The 15185-nt window shown below is 33.0% G+C and overlaps 1 long non-coding RNA gene and 1 pseudogene across 1 annotated transcript in view; one reads left to right on the top strand and one right to left on the bottom strand.

Moving 5' to 3' along the window:
* LOC134541198 (uncharacterized) overlaps positions 1–15185 on the bottom strand; it is a 97858-nt gene that overhangs the window by 82157 nt on the left and 516 nt on the right. The gene's annotated exons all lie outside the window — the stretch shown is intronic.
* On the top strand, positions 4768–5585 carry LOC134541345 (cytochrome c oxidase subunit 1-like; annotated as a pseudogene).

Raw genomic sequence — 15185 nt, forward strand, 5'->3', positions numbered from 1 at the left:
GTCGTTCGACGGGAGGGGGAAGAAGGGGTGTTTGAAGAGTTCGACACTTGTCCGCTAGGGACCACCACAAGTCGATGCCCCTAGAGATGGTGGCGATTGGCGGCGGTGAATTAACCAACTACCTCAAAACCGTATTAGAAATTTTAACCTGGGCTGGCGACTTCTATACAGTATATATATATTCAAAGCTTGGGGTCACTCGGGGTCATGACGCAACCTTGCAACAGGTGGTTCCGGTTGAGAAAAGACCTAACTTCCTCGCGGGACAGAGGAGGATCGCGCTGTGGAAGAAGGGGCGAGAGGGGGGGGGGGAAGGATGGAAAGGAACCAGTTTGTCCTGGGCCCTAAGATCCTGCTTCCTGTCGTACGACCTGTTACTTCCACCCCTTCCACCCCTTCCACCCCTTCCCCCCTCCACCTTAACATTGCCACCGGGACAGGGAGGAAGTGAAGGCGAACGTAAATTAAACATTTTTTTTTCTAATTCTCTTTCCTTTTCACAAACCCCTTTTCGGGACTTCTTAATTCGTTCCATTCTTCGCCATCAGCCGATGTGCAGCTTCTTCCTCATGCTGCGATAATTGCGGTACGCGTACCGCGGAGAAACACCCCCGATGTCACCAGGCTGGCATTTATTTACTTATTACTAGTGCCATGCGTATTTCGCGGAAAGATTCCGAGACTAGCTGAAAGTTAAAAACACTGAAGCATCGTCTGTGTTTTCGTGATTGGGTGGGTTTCCTTCAGGTACTTGACGATTGTTAAAACACCAATCACAGTGATTCATTGTGGAACCGAACGCTTCCTTGAGTGGCTCGGTCAAACAAGGCAACGACTTCTCTCGCAGACGGCCCGCCAATCACAAGGGAGAAACCGCACGCTATAGCACTTTAGTTGCTCTATGTACTACGCGAGACGCAAGAACGCAAAGAAACGCAAGACGCAAAAGAATTAAATAATGACGTTTGCAAACACCCGTGTGTGTCTATTCTTAGCCGTAAAATTGTTTATTTTTATAATGCATATAAAAGGAAACGCTAAAAATTTGATTTTTCCAATCCTAAAAAAAGAATTGAGATTTAGGTAAAACTTAGTTTTTAGAAAAAAATAATTGTTTCAGGACAAAAGCAACACATACAAAAAACTCTACACCCCATGAATACATACTTTCATTTCATTATAGAGTTAAAATATGAATTGAAAATGTTTACATCCTTTAAATAAACTGTTAAATGAGAGCGTTATTTACAATTAACCATTATTATATCATTACCTCCAATTTCGATAAGCTAATTTTTCCTATTATTCGGCGCGACTTCAAACTTTAGACTAAATAAAACGAAATATATTTGGTGTGATTTTAATTTAATTAAAAATACTAGTGTGTGTTACTATGCGAATTATCGCTCGGTGACATATTATTTTTTTCAATTTTTTATTATCACATCATGTAATAAAAAGTTATCATCAATCATGACACAGTTATTAATAATGATATAATTAATAAATTATACTATATATGTGGTACATATTATTATTGGTTATATCTGGCTGTGAAAAAAATGTGGTTTTATTTTAATTTATCTCTGGCTCCCATTATCATAGTGAGATAAAATATATGCACGGCAGTTTTTAACTCTAATCATAACTGGCCCAGTAGTTTCTGCGCGATACTCGAACAAACAAACAGACAATTAGACAATAATTATATAGAAATTCAATAAAAATAATTTAATAATAATATTTTTTAGTTCAATCTATTTTAACTCAACAATAAAAAATTAAACGCATAATGATACCAAATGTAGTTATATATGGATAAACCAAGTGGTTTTTGCTAAAAATAAAAAAGCATAAATATATTTGGGTTTTTGTTGTACTAATATTTATGATTGAAAAAAATATATATAATTTATATAAGAGTGAGTTATTTTAGCCTTCACATTGATATAGGTATAATTGTAAACTGAGAGTATATAATTGTAAAGTGAGAGTATATAATTGTAAAGTGAGAGAAGGTTGTTAGTAAAAACAATGTTCGCTGAAAAAGTGTCTGCTGTCCTTGAAGAAACCACTTGGTGGGCCTAATTACCGACGGGAAAACACTAATTATTTGGTCACTCGCAAACAAAAAGAAAACTTCCGTTGCAACATAATCATACATGGGCGTCCATTCGTAAAGTTACGTTTCAATGTGGCGAGAAATATATTTAAACATTACTTGTGCTTTACTATTTACAGTTCACAATCTTGCTGTATGTTACTATCTTGAACTAATATAATAATGATTTTTTTTGCCTAGTAACGTATGGGCAGGAAATTTTTTCGTGAAAAAAAAAAAAAATGTCGTTGTCTTACTTGTCCGAGCCAATCAGGACGCATTTGCTTCCGCACTGAAATACTCTGATTGGTGTTGTAAACAATCGACATGTAGCCTACCTGAGAGAAACTCGCCCAATCACGATACAGTGCAGTGTTTTTAACTTTCTCGGGATCTTTCCGCGCAATGTAAGTGTGACCCTAGAATGACTATATATGCTGTATGTAATACAGAAATACTAGAGAGAAAATTTGCCATTTTAATAAAAAAACATGTGAAAAATCACTATAAAAGAGAAAAACCGAATAAGAACTAAACAAAGGGAATGGTGAAACAGATGCGAGGAATTAGGATCAGTACGCATGAATCAAAGAAATTAACGAAAAAGAGGTAGTCTGTAATTTCAGAAAGTACTTTTGTCCATTTTTTTTTTTAATGCAGGAAATTTCTGTATTTTTGCAGCTTCGGGTGATTGAAGGAAGCGCTACTCGGATAATTCTTGGCCACCACAAACAAAATTTTAATTTTAAATCGCAGCTGAGTTTGATCATGCTAAGTATAGACACCACGAAGCACAAGATCGGCTCAAATCACCGAAATAATTACTCTTCAAAACACTGAACATGTCGAAACTTTTAATATATAATGGTTGGAATTAAATAGCACCGTTACCCCGGCATCCTATAAGATAGCATATTAATATAAAGAAGAGCGAGACAGATAGACAGACTACTCTTTTTGTTTACGTTAAAATAAGGAACTTATAAAAATATTGCAGTGCGATAGCAAACCCACGAAATTAAAAAAAGTTAAACTACAGTTACTTCCTAAATAGTAGAACTATGATTTAGAAATTTAATATGTATTTTCTTTTTCACAGAATTTTCCTATAATTTGTTGAAGCTTCCTGTAAAGCTATTGTTATGCAAATAAGATATCTGGAAAATGATTTTATTGTGAATGGTTTTTTTTTTGGTATCAAGGGATTTTTTTTGTAACAGTTCAGAAACAAAACTAAAATTTCACATATTCATCATTTTCACGACATTTCAATATAAACCTACATGTTTAAACTTAATTTATACTCAAATAACCCACAAAATAATTAACATACTTTCATACAATTATCGAAATGTATACGGAGGGATCGAAAATATTTCGGGTATTCATTTCGCGATAGGTTTAAATTCAAATACTTGTACCTTTGCGCTGATTCTGCCATTGGCTGACAGTTTATCTGAAGGACTCTGGACCAATGAGAGACCATGAGCAAAAAAAAAAAAAAAAGCATCGAATCACACGCTATGCTCCGTTAAGACATCTTACAAGTCAGCAGCCAATTAAGAGGTGGCATTTACCCGAGTTAGCAGAGGATGGTTGAAGCTAACCTAGAGGTCATTGAACCCTCGAATTTTTCCAGTCCCCAGGGTTGAGCAAACAAGTATACGTGAGTCATCAATAGGGCCATGCATATTTCGCGAAGCGATTCCGAGACTTACTGAAAGTTAAAACACTGTAGCGTCGTCTGTGTTTCATGATTGGTCGAGTTTCTTCCAGCTACATGTCGATTGTTACTGCACCAATCACAGTAATTCGGTGCGGAAGCAAACGCGTCCTGAGTGGCTCGGTCAAATAATGCACTAACTCCCTCGCAGACGGCCGCCAATCACAAGGAAGAAACCGCTGGTGCGGGCATGCCTTGTTGCATTCTAATACGCGTTCAGATTTTTTTCGCGAAAAGTGCCTGCCCCTACTGATAGCTAAATTACTGTAGCATCGTCTGTGTCTCGTGATTGGGTGTTTCCTATTAATAAATTTTAATTTATTATCAATGAGAGGATTACCCCCAATAATAGGATTTATACCTAAATGAATGGTAATTCAATCAAATATGTCAAATAATGAATTAATATTAATAATAACATTAGTAACAATAACCTTAATTACAATTTATTATTTCATACGAATTATATATTCAACTTTAATGTTATCCAATTTAGAAACAAAATGAAATAATAAAAACATAAAATTTAACAATAATAAAATAATATTAATGAGTGTTTTATCAGTAAAAGGATTACCTATTATTACTCTAATTATTAGATTATATTAAGGATTTAAGTTAAATAAACTAATAACATTCAAAGTTATAAATAAAGTTAAACTTTGGGGTTTTATTTATTTATTTATTTATTTATTTTTATTTTTTAGTTTTTCTTCAACAGAAAAAGTTCTTAGCAATGGCGTATGTCCAAAATCTTACATCAAGTCATGCACTCCCATTGCTAAAATCTTTCAAAGATAATAAACTTTAAGCCTTAGGAAATTTTATTACGACTTAAAACTTGCAATTTAATATCATTAAATGAATATAAGACCTTAATAAAGGAGTTATCACTCATAAATAAATTTACAATTTATCGCCCAATATTTCAGCCACTTCACTAATGAAAATATGATTTTTCTCCACTAACCACAAATATATTAAAACTTTATATTTCATCCGAAGAATATGATCAGGTATATTTGGTATATAAATAAGTATATTAATTCGTATAGAATTAGGAAGACCAGGATCTATTATTGGAAATGACCAAATTTCCAATATTTTTGTAACAGGACATGCCTTTGTTATAATTTTCTTTATAGTAATACCTATTATAATTGGTGGTTTAGGTAATTTATTACTACCAATTATAATTTGAGCAATCTGATATAGCATTCCCTCAAATAAACAATATAAGATTTTTATTATTATTATTACAATCTTTAACCTTATTAATTATAAGTAGTATAATTGATACCGGAAGAGGTACAGGTTGAACATTATATCCACCTTTAGCATCACTAACAGGACATAGAGGAATATCTCTAGATCTCACTATTTTTCCATTACATATAGCAGGTGTTTCATCAATTCTTGGAGCAGTAAATTTTATTTCAACAACAATTAATATAAAATCACCAGGAATGAGACCTGAACAAGTTCCTTTGTTTGTCTGATCAGTAGTAATTACTGCTTTATTATTATTATTATCATTACCAGTACTAGCAGAAGCAATCATTATATTATTAACTGACAGTAATATAAATACTTACATCATTTTTGGACCCATCAGGAAGAAGAGATCCAATTCTATATCAACATTTATTCTGATTCTTTGATCATCCATAAGTGTATATTCTAATTCTACCTGGATTTGGTATAATCTCACATATCATTTCTCACGAAAGAGGTAAAAAAAAAATTGGTAATTTATACTAATATACCGGCGCTAGCGGATTCTTCCTTGTGATTGGCGGACGTCTGCAATAGAAGTCTTTGCCATGTTTGACCGAGCCACTCAGGGCGTGTTCGCTTCCACACTGAATCACTGTGATTGGTGTTGTTACAATCGACGTGTACCTGACAGGAACCCACCCAATCACGAAAAACAGACGATGCTACAGTGTTATATAACTAGAGACCGGAAAAATTCGCGGGTTCATTTCGTGATATGCTAAAATTCAAATAATTATACCGTTGTGCTGCTTCTCCTATTGGTTCGCTGTTAATATCTAGGACTCTTGGCCAATTAGAGACCATCAATCAAAGAGGTATCCAACCACAAGTTACCCGCACTTGAGACGCCTCATAATTCAGTACCCAATGAACGGGCGCCGTTTACCCAAGTAGGCAGAGGATCATGGAGTCTATCCTGGAGGTCATTGAACTCGCGAATTTTTCCAGTCTCTATATATAACTCTTAGCAAGTTTCGGAAATTTTTCGCGAACTATGCATGCTCTTATACATCAGCAGTGTGTATAACCAGGAAAAAAATTCGCGGATTCGTTTCGCGTTAGGCTAGAATTAAAATAGTCACACCTCAATGTTCCTTCTGCTGTTGGCTCGCAACTCATCTGGATGACTCTGGGCCAATGAGCAAAGATTCAGCCAAAGTTGTGACGAATCACAGGCTGCTACGTCGGGACGTCTCACTACGAGAGGGTGACATCTGCCCGAGTGTACGTAGAACTGTGGAGTCCATCCTAGAGGTCAGTGAACCCTGCGAATTTTACGAGTCCCTAGTAATGATTACAGCATCTAACAAGTAGACAATTTTCTTAGGTCAATCATTAGAGCCACGGAAATTTCGCGGATTCATTTAGTCGCAAGCTAGAATGCAAACCTCCACACTGTCGCACTGTGTTCATGATTGGACCGCAATTATCTGGACACGCCCCTCTACGACCGTGAGCCAACGAAGCCCAGCTAGGAGAGAAGTAAGCGAATCAGGTAGTGCCAAATAACAAGGATAATAATGTTCTCGCTAAGAAATCAACCAATGGGGAAAGTAAACATGGGTCGAGCATACCTATAACTTTGAATTCTATCCTGAGGCCAGAGGAATCCGCGAAATTTCCGGGACTCTATCAATCATCCTCTAGAATTAAAAGTTATTTAAATGCTCTCTTGTTTTGACCTATAGTTAAACAATTAGTAATAATGTAAGTTCACAGGATTTTTTTCCCTCTCCTTTTTCAATTAAAAAAAAAACTAACTTTCATGGGTAGTTTTTACAACCTTAACTAAGCAGAAAAATCATGTTTTTTTTGTTATAATTGTGTCTAGTCTTTTGTCTATTAGCTCAAGAACAGTTAAAGCTGTTTAGACAGAACTGTCTTTAATTTTATTTCATTCAACGTAATAACGGTCAGTATGTTACGTAATGTAATTTTATATAGTGGTGTTTTTTTATTTAATGACATTATTTGTTAACTTCTTTTTAAACTTGGAAATTTTCTTAACAGGGTAAAATTTGGATTAAGTTTACCAAACCGTTTCTATAAACATTATTCGCCCGATATGTGCGTATTTTTTCGCTATCCTTTTGAATAATTTATACCGTAGTAGCAGTGAATTATTTTCAGCGTCATAGACATATTTTTTTTAAGCAAAATTAAAACAATTTTAAATTTTAATACCTTTTTGCAGAATTAATACAAAAGCGGAAGAGGTGTAAACGAATAGTTTGAATTCAAACACGTTTCTTTCTCCACAGAAAAAATCTATAGACAATGTTTTAGGTTCCCTATTATTCTTAAACTATGATTTTAACCTATACCAGAGCCTATATGTTCAATTTCTTTTCCATATAAATTTTAAGAACTAACTACTTTTGATTGCAAAAATACTTCAATCATTTAAAAAATATTTTCTTAATGATATAAAGAATAATTTGACTTAAACATTTTAATAATTAACGTATAATATTTCATAGCTTTCGTTAGTTGCCTTTAATATTATAAAATATCTGTGACATAATTAAGAAATTATAAATGTTGCTTCTAAATATATTAAGTGGTTCTTTACTTACAAGGCACGGCTTATATTTTTTTTCTTTCTTTCAAAACAATATATTTCTTTTTGTTGTCTATTACACAAAAAACTATTTTTTCATAAAATTTAGACTAATTTAATTATTTCTTTAAGTACTAAACTCTTCAAATGTTACACAAACAGGCATTATAATTTATTACGTTAAACATGTAAAATATGACATTGATAGTAGGATTTAAAGAGAGATTAAGATAGAATAAAAAACTATTTGTTTATATGTGTGAATTATAGACACCATGTTATAGTTTAAAACCAAAAACAAAAGTCTTTGTTTATTATTTTGTTTTCTATTTCAGTTTTGAACACACTTGGAAAACTTAAAAGTTTTTCATTGTTGTTTTTAATATAGACTGGAAAAATTTGCGGGTTCAATGACCTCCAGGATGGACTTCACAGTACTATATGTACCCCCGGGCAGATGTCACCCGCTCATTGGCTGCTGTGTTGCGAGACGTCCATACGTAGTGGCCTCTGATTCGATACAGCTTTTATCGAGTGTTTTTCGTTGACCCATAGTCCTCCAGATGATTGGTGAGCCAATTGCATAGGCAGCAGTAAGACAAAACTATTGGAATTTTAGCCTGTAGCGAAATTCATGCGCAATTGTTTTCCTGTCTCTACCTAACATTATATGAAGATATTGCGGGTATAGAATATTTTCACATTGATAAAGGTACTTAGAATTATGTCTGAATGCATAAATGAAATTAGCTTGTAACAAAACATAAATTTAAACTGTAATTGAAGGACACAAAAAATATTTCACAGAATAAGACACTTTATAAACAGCCGATAACCTTAATAAGTTTTATGTGTAATTCGATTTCGAAGCATTATATAATATTCTTTAACATTATGTTTGTTTTAATGTTTGCCTGATGTTTCTGTAAAACAGTATTTTTAATTTCTTTACTTTGAATCAGATGTTTAATTACTTGCTTCACAGAACATCGAAATTCAAGTGTATTTAAAAATTGGATGTATACTTGCATTGATTTTTTTAAAAGCCTAATGTCCTCTGACCTTTTTTAAAGTTTAGTTTCTAAATTTTACTACAAATGCCGTAAAATATAACAGGGTAATGTTTAAGTGTAAGAAAAAGCAAACTTTTGATTCGGGAACCTCCAAAACGAAAATTTTATGATAAATGTATGTGACATCGAATTATCTTGTAGCATTTTAATACGTCTAAATGTTCACGAACTCCTGGAAATACTATGTACTAAACGATTTTGCAGTATTTTGGAATAATTTTAACACTTATGCAGCATCTTTCTTCTTAAGTTTACAAACTTCTTATCGCATATAGAACAAAGGAACAAATCGAAATGACTAAACTGTTTCGTGTGACGTGTTGCTCATTATCATATGTTTTGCAAACAACATTTTTTTAGTAATGGAAAATATAATTTTAATCGACTGAATTGTTTTTAGATATAGAAAGTTAATTTAGAGAAAAATTACAGTTAGAATTACGTATGTTTTAAATACACCTAAATTATATTTATTTTAATTTTTATTAACTTAGAGTTCGGTGGTCTTGCAATTTTAATTTTTCAGCTGGTTTTTGTGTTTTAAAATTTATTTAACTCATTTAGGATATTTTATCTGCCAATGATTTTTAATAACATATAATTGCTAGTATACATACCTTATTTTCCTATGACAGGCCCTGAGTGTGTGTTTATAATGATTATCCAACAATAATAAAATTATATGTAGCTTAAGTACTAAACAAGAAAGTTTAAAAAATCCGTGTAGTTAATTAAAAATAGTTAATATTTTCGTTTCCCTTTTTTGTTTCCCAATAATAATTTAATCAGGCCCTACTTATTACGTTGTTACAATAATTGAAATAAAATTGTTTAACTACTATAGTGATAATGAAGTGGTACTAGTGATAAAATTTACTTATACTGTTCTCCTTGTACCAAACAGAATTCGTTATGAATATATAATAAAGTATTGAATATAGTCTACTCTTAAGAAATAAATATTCGCTTTAAAGTATTGTGGTTTTAGTTTGATCACACCATTCGACTTCATCAATGGCCGTGTTAATAAATATTTTAATATCATTCATTGCTTAAGAGGCACTAGTCATTGCAATTTTTCTAATAGGACTGTAAGGGTACAAAGTGTGCATAATAGTTTGAAATCAAACAAGAATCAATGTATAGTATATAGCTTGTCGAAATTTCTATTAACATCAGAGAAGTTTGTGTAACCATCAGCTAAATTGAAAGAAAAAAAAACATCTACTTAATAACATTAAAAAAAAAGTAGGTAATACGTCACATGAAAACCCAGATTTTTTATTTCCGCATAAGAACAGGAATACAAATATGAACTATTAATATTTTCTTACATTAGTCAGTGTTGATTGTTTCATGTGTTTATGACGTGCGAAAGCCTATGTTAAATTGGCCTACAACATAGCACTGTAATGACATTTATTTAAATTCATTTTGATGGAGAATTTAATATACTATAATATTTTCGTTCAATTTTTATTCCAAAGTTTAATTGAATAATATTTTATCAATACAAATATAGAGAATTTTATTTTTATCTATATGTTCACTGTTTGGGTCAAATCCAAACACACTAGACGAATGTCGAAGCATTTAAAAATCAAGTTGTAATTATTTTTATTTATTTTTTTGCAACATGTGGGATATTTTTAAGAATGAAAAAAGACAGCAAAAATAGCAGGAAGTCTACATACAAGGTAATGTTGTTTTTTTTTAATTTATCAGAAATAATCATGTAAAATTACTGATGTTTGTAAATTTTTACATTAACATGAAATACACTTGATCACTACAAAATAGTGTTTGCAGTAATACCTGGTTCGGAATCTTACCCGAGCATTTATGCTTTGTGTTGTCCCAATACCTCCAGTAGTTTAAGTTATTTGTAAACCATTCCCTGAATATCACATAAATAAACATAATAAAACAGAATAAAGTTCTATTAGTAAATATTCGAATAGCTTTTCCATGGTTTAAAAAAATATATGTGTGAATGAAACATCAGTTAAAATATAAAATTATGCGCCATTTTCGTAAGAAATACTAAGTATTTATCATCTGGAAAAACGTATTACATTACTATGCAAAAATAAGCATAGCCATGTGTTGTACGAAGCACTGTATTTTTTTTTTCTTTCGAAAGTTGATATCTTTGGCAACTAAGTTTCCAAAAATTTTCCTTGTAAAAAGTATAAACATTTTTCACAGTGAGGTAAAATATATTTCTTGCAGTCTTACAAACTATAATAATTGGCCATTTGTTTCCAAAACAATCTTTTTTTTTTAAAGTGCAGACAATTTTTTTTCTGTGTGCCTTTGTCACTAGAGAAAAAAAATCCTTGCATAATTAAAATAAAGGTAGTAATAGTTACCATTACGTCACTGAGATTCTGAAATGATATGCGTCATGGGTCGTGTTCAGAATTATTATTTCGCTGCGAAACATTCCTGTTATTAATATGCCAATTACTAATCATGTTTTCCATTTAAATATGTGTATTGATATTAAATGCCACCTCAAAAATGCCCTAAATATTATTGCCATAAATGTATTATAAAAACTGTCATCAGTGAAATATTCGTGAAAACGTATTCAGGCCTAAATGTATACATCTTTACAGTTGCACGGATATCAGTTTTAATTAACAGAGACTATTCCTTTAATAATAAAATGTTATGTTTTCGGCTTGAATAAGAGCACGAATGTAATAATTATTGGTAAGGTAAGGTTTTTTTTTTTTTTTTTTTTTAAGTTTAGGATTGGCTCAGTTAACCATATAGTAATTCTGCATTTTCAAGACATTAGGTACATTTTATTTACCTATGTCAGGTTTGATGTTTTAGTAGGTACATAATCAATTCTATGGACACGGAATTTCAAGAATTTATTTCGTGTCAGGCTAAGATTCATAGTACCTACTATGTAAACGTTTCCTATATGTGCTTTCCTATTGGCTAGATATTTACTGTAATAAACCGAAATAAATAATACAAGGTCTATAGTGATATTATAATTACGCTTGGTAAAGTATAAATCCAATTAAATTTAAAAAAATTCAAATAAATACTTTATATTCACTATTAATAAAAACACATTCATAAATTAATATTTCCATAAAATAATAGAGATAATTTTTAATTAGTACTGACAATAAACAAATATACAGAACGTTTATTTCCTAAATATAAATTTTAATTATTAAATAATAATGTAACATTATATCATTTATAACGCAAATAAATCATACGCACGGAAACATTACCTCACTTACATAAATACACTTGAAAAAGTTTATAAACACAATGTATAGGTATCACTAATATTCACAATAAGTAAATGCTTTTAATAATATGGACCAGTAGATATTTTGTATCAGTCACTAAAGTGTATGATTTAAAGGTACGTATATAATTTTTTGGTTTGTACGTACAGTTTTTTTTTTTTAATCCTGTGAATATTTCGTTTCATTGTCAATAATTCACTATCATTTTTTTTTTCATGAAGTGCCTAAAGAAGTGAAAATTCGAAAAATAAAAACTATTTGTGTGGGATTGCCAAGTTTTGTATTGTTTTCGTTTTTTTTTTATTTTTTTTTTCATCCTAAGAATATTTCGTTTCATTGTCAAAAATTCACTATCATCATTTTTTTCTCCATAAAGTGCCTAAAAAGTGAAAATTCGAAAAAAAAAAAAAAAATAGAAACTATTTGTATGGGATTGCCAAGTTTTGTATTGTTTTCGGGTTTTTTTTTGTCGCGGAGTGTACCCGCGCATGCGCAGTGCTGTACGATAGCCGCGCGGGGGAGGGAACACTAAAAAAAAGGGGGTGGTTGGGGGGTGGGGGTGAGCTCGCCTCGCCTCGCCTTGATAAACAACAAACATGGCCGACGGCCACGCGCGGCAAATACGCACAGGACAAGACTCTTCTCTCTGGTGTGACGGAACCCCAGCACGCATAGCGTCCCCGATTCCCATTGGTCGTTCGAATCACCCGCGAATCACCCGCGAGTCGGTCCGCACGTCGTGACCAATGGAGGAGCAGCGCGCGCGAGCCAACGCCATAAATTTTTATTTTTTTTTTCTCAACCCCGTGGTTCAAATCCAGCGGCGCAAGAACGGGACGGAAGAAAATGAACGGAAATGTGTCGTGTCAAATATTTTTTTTTTTAATTATACTTCGGGAAAAAAAAAGGCACCTTTCACGTGATGTTCGGAAATTTTGTTGTTACATAAAGAAGATTTAATTTGTCTTCGGAATTTAGTGAACGAAAGTAAATTATCGTCGGTGGATAAAATAGTTAACAAGAATAAACTATAGTTTGTGGTTGTGAATATTTCAAATTTGTTTCCTCACACAAATCAAAAATCGAATTCGCTTTTAACAAAGTGGGGCTTTCTTTTTTTTTAAACAAAAATTCATTGTTACTGCCTTACTGAGCTTAGTAATGCTAATACTCAATTTAAATTTCCACTGAAATCAGAGGCGAAGGAATTAACAAGGGGGTATTAAATAGTGTCAAATTAAGTCTGAATTATTTTAGCATGGAATATCTTAAAACAAAGAGTGATTTCAATTTTGAGTGTCTTAAGGCTCAATCTTAGCTACATCTCATTAATGTTACTTACGGGCTATTTCTGTTAATTTATCATGATAGATCTTTTGTGTTTTGTTATTTTTTTTAAGGTCTCAAATATTTATTGACAGATATTTACTAAGTGTAAATATAAAAGCTGTGAAAAAAGACGTGAGTGTTCATAATTATGTAGCTGGCCCGTCATATTACAGTTCCTAAATAACATTTTGTATGTACCCAGTGTTTATATTTGCGTCCAAACAACATAATACACATCCGCGAACATACATAACCTCACTATCATAAAAACGCTTCAAAACATGCTTCAAAAAGTTTATAAACACAATTTATATCATGACTAATATTCACAATAGATGTATGTTTTCAATTATAAGCACCAGTATTTCAATATAAATCGCTAAAGTATATAATTTAAAAGAACAAATATATATTTTATTTGTACGTAGCTCTTTTTTCAATCGTGTGAAATTTTAGTTCCATGGTGCGAGCGCAACGTAAAAATTCACTCACATAATTTTTTTTTTCATAACGCGCCTAATGAACTTCAGAAATAACAATTACTAACCCCCACCCTTTTCATACTGTGGGGTTCCAGGATTGTGGGATGTGGTCCCATCCCACACTACGTGACATGGAGAACAATAACTAACCATTTTCAGGATCATACAGTTCTCAGCCGACGTGATTCAAAAAGGAATTTAAAAAAAAAATGTGGGGGGATGGTAGGCACCCGAATTTTATTTAAAAGGACTCTTAAATTCTGGTGTTTTACTTTAATATAATTTTTGACGGAAGAAAAGTTTAAGTATTTTTACATCATATATAGGGGGCAGGCATTTTTCGCGAAAATATCTGAACACCTATTAGACTGCAACAAGGTATACCCGCACCTGTTGTTTCTTCCTTGTGATTGGCGGGCCGTCTGCGCGAGAAGTCGCCGTTGCCTTGCTTGACCGGAGCCACTCTGGACGCGTTTACTTCCGCACTGAATCACTGTGATTGGTGTTTGTTACAATCGATATGTACATGGGAGAAACTCACCCAATCACGAAACACAGACGATGCTATAGTGTTTAAACTTTCATCTAGTCTCGAAATCTTTTCGCGAAATCTGCGTGCCCCTAATCATATATATTTTTTAATTATTCAGACTGATTTAAGGGGGTTGGTGAGGCGGTACGATAAGTGCGAAGCTCGCTGGTGCTTCTAGCGCGGTGTCGCCTCTAAGCACAAGCGGCAACCGTAACATCACATGGCGGAGAGGTGAAGATAAAGGAGTAAAAGCAAGGCCCTCGAGCGCTTTCAAGAATCCCGTTGGCTTTTCTATAAAATAAAAAAAACCTACCGTTCGAAAAATACTTAATCCGGAAAAACCAAAACCTACTTTTATCCGCCCTCGGGATATTTCCAGCAGTTTTCAAATCGCGTGTTTATTTATTGATAGAGACCATCAGTCAATAAAGTATCCAATCACAAGTTACCCACTTGAGACACCTCAAAATTCAGCACCCAATGAACAGGCGCCGTTTGCCCGAGTAGGCAGAGGATCGTGGAGTCTATCCTGGAGGTCATTGAGCTCGCGAATTTTTCCAGTCTCTATTAATATTAAATAACAATGATTAATTTTTTTTGTCCTATATTTATTTACACTTTTAATTCCGGCATAAACATTTAGATTGTTATTTTTGATCGTAAGTAGGTACTAAAAGCTCTCTGTGGGTTCGCAGAAGAACCAGCTGGCTTGGCTACGGCAGCGCCAACTGCGGTGTCGATCGCGAATAGGGTTACCAGACGTCCGGCAAAAGGAGGACATGTCCTCCTTTTTATGTATTTTTTTGCGTCCGGCCGGATTTTC

This window comes from Bacillus rossius, chromosome 18, assembly GCF_032445375.1.
Source record: "Bacillus rossius redtenbacheri isolate Brsri chromosome 18, Brsri_v3, whole genome shotgun sequence".
In the NCBI taxonomy this organism is placed as follows: domain Eukaryota; kingdom Metazoa; phylum Arthropoda; class Insecta; order Phasmatodea; family Bacillidae; genus Bacillus; species Bacillus rossius.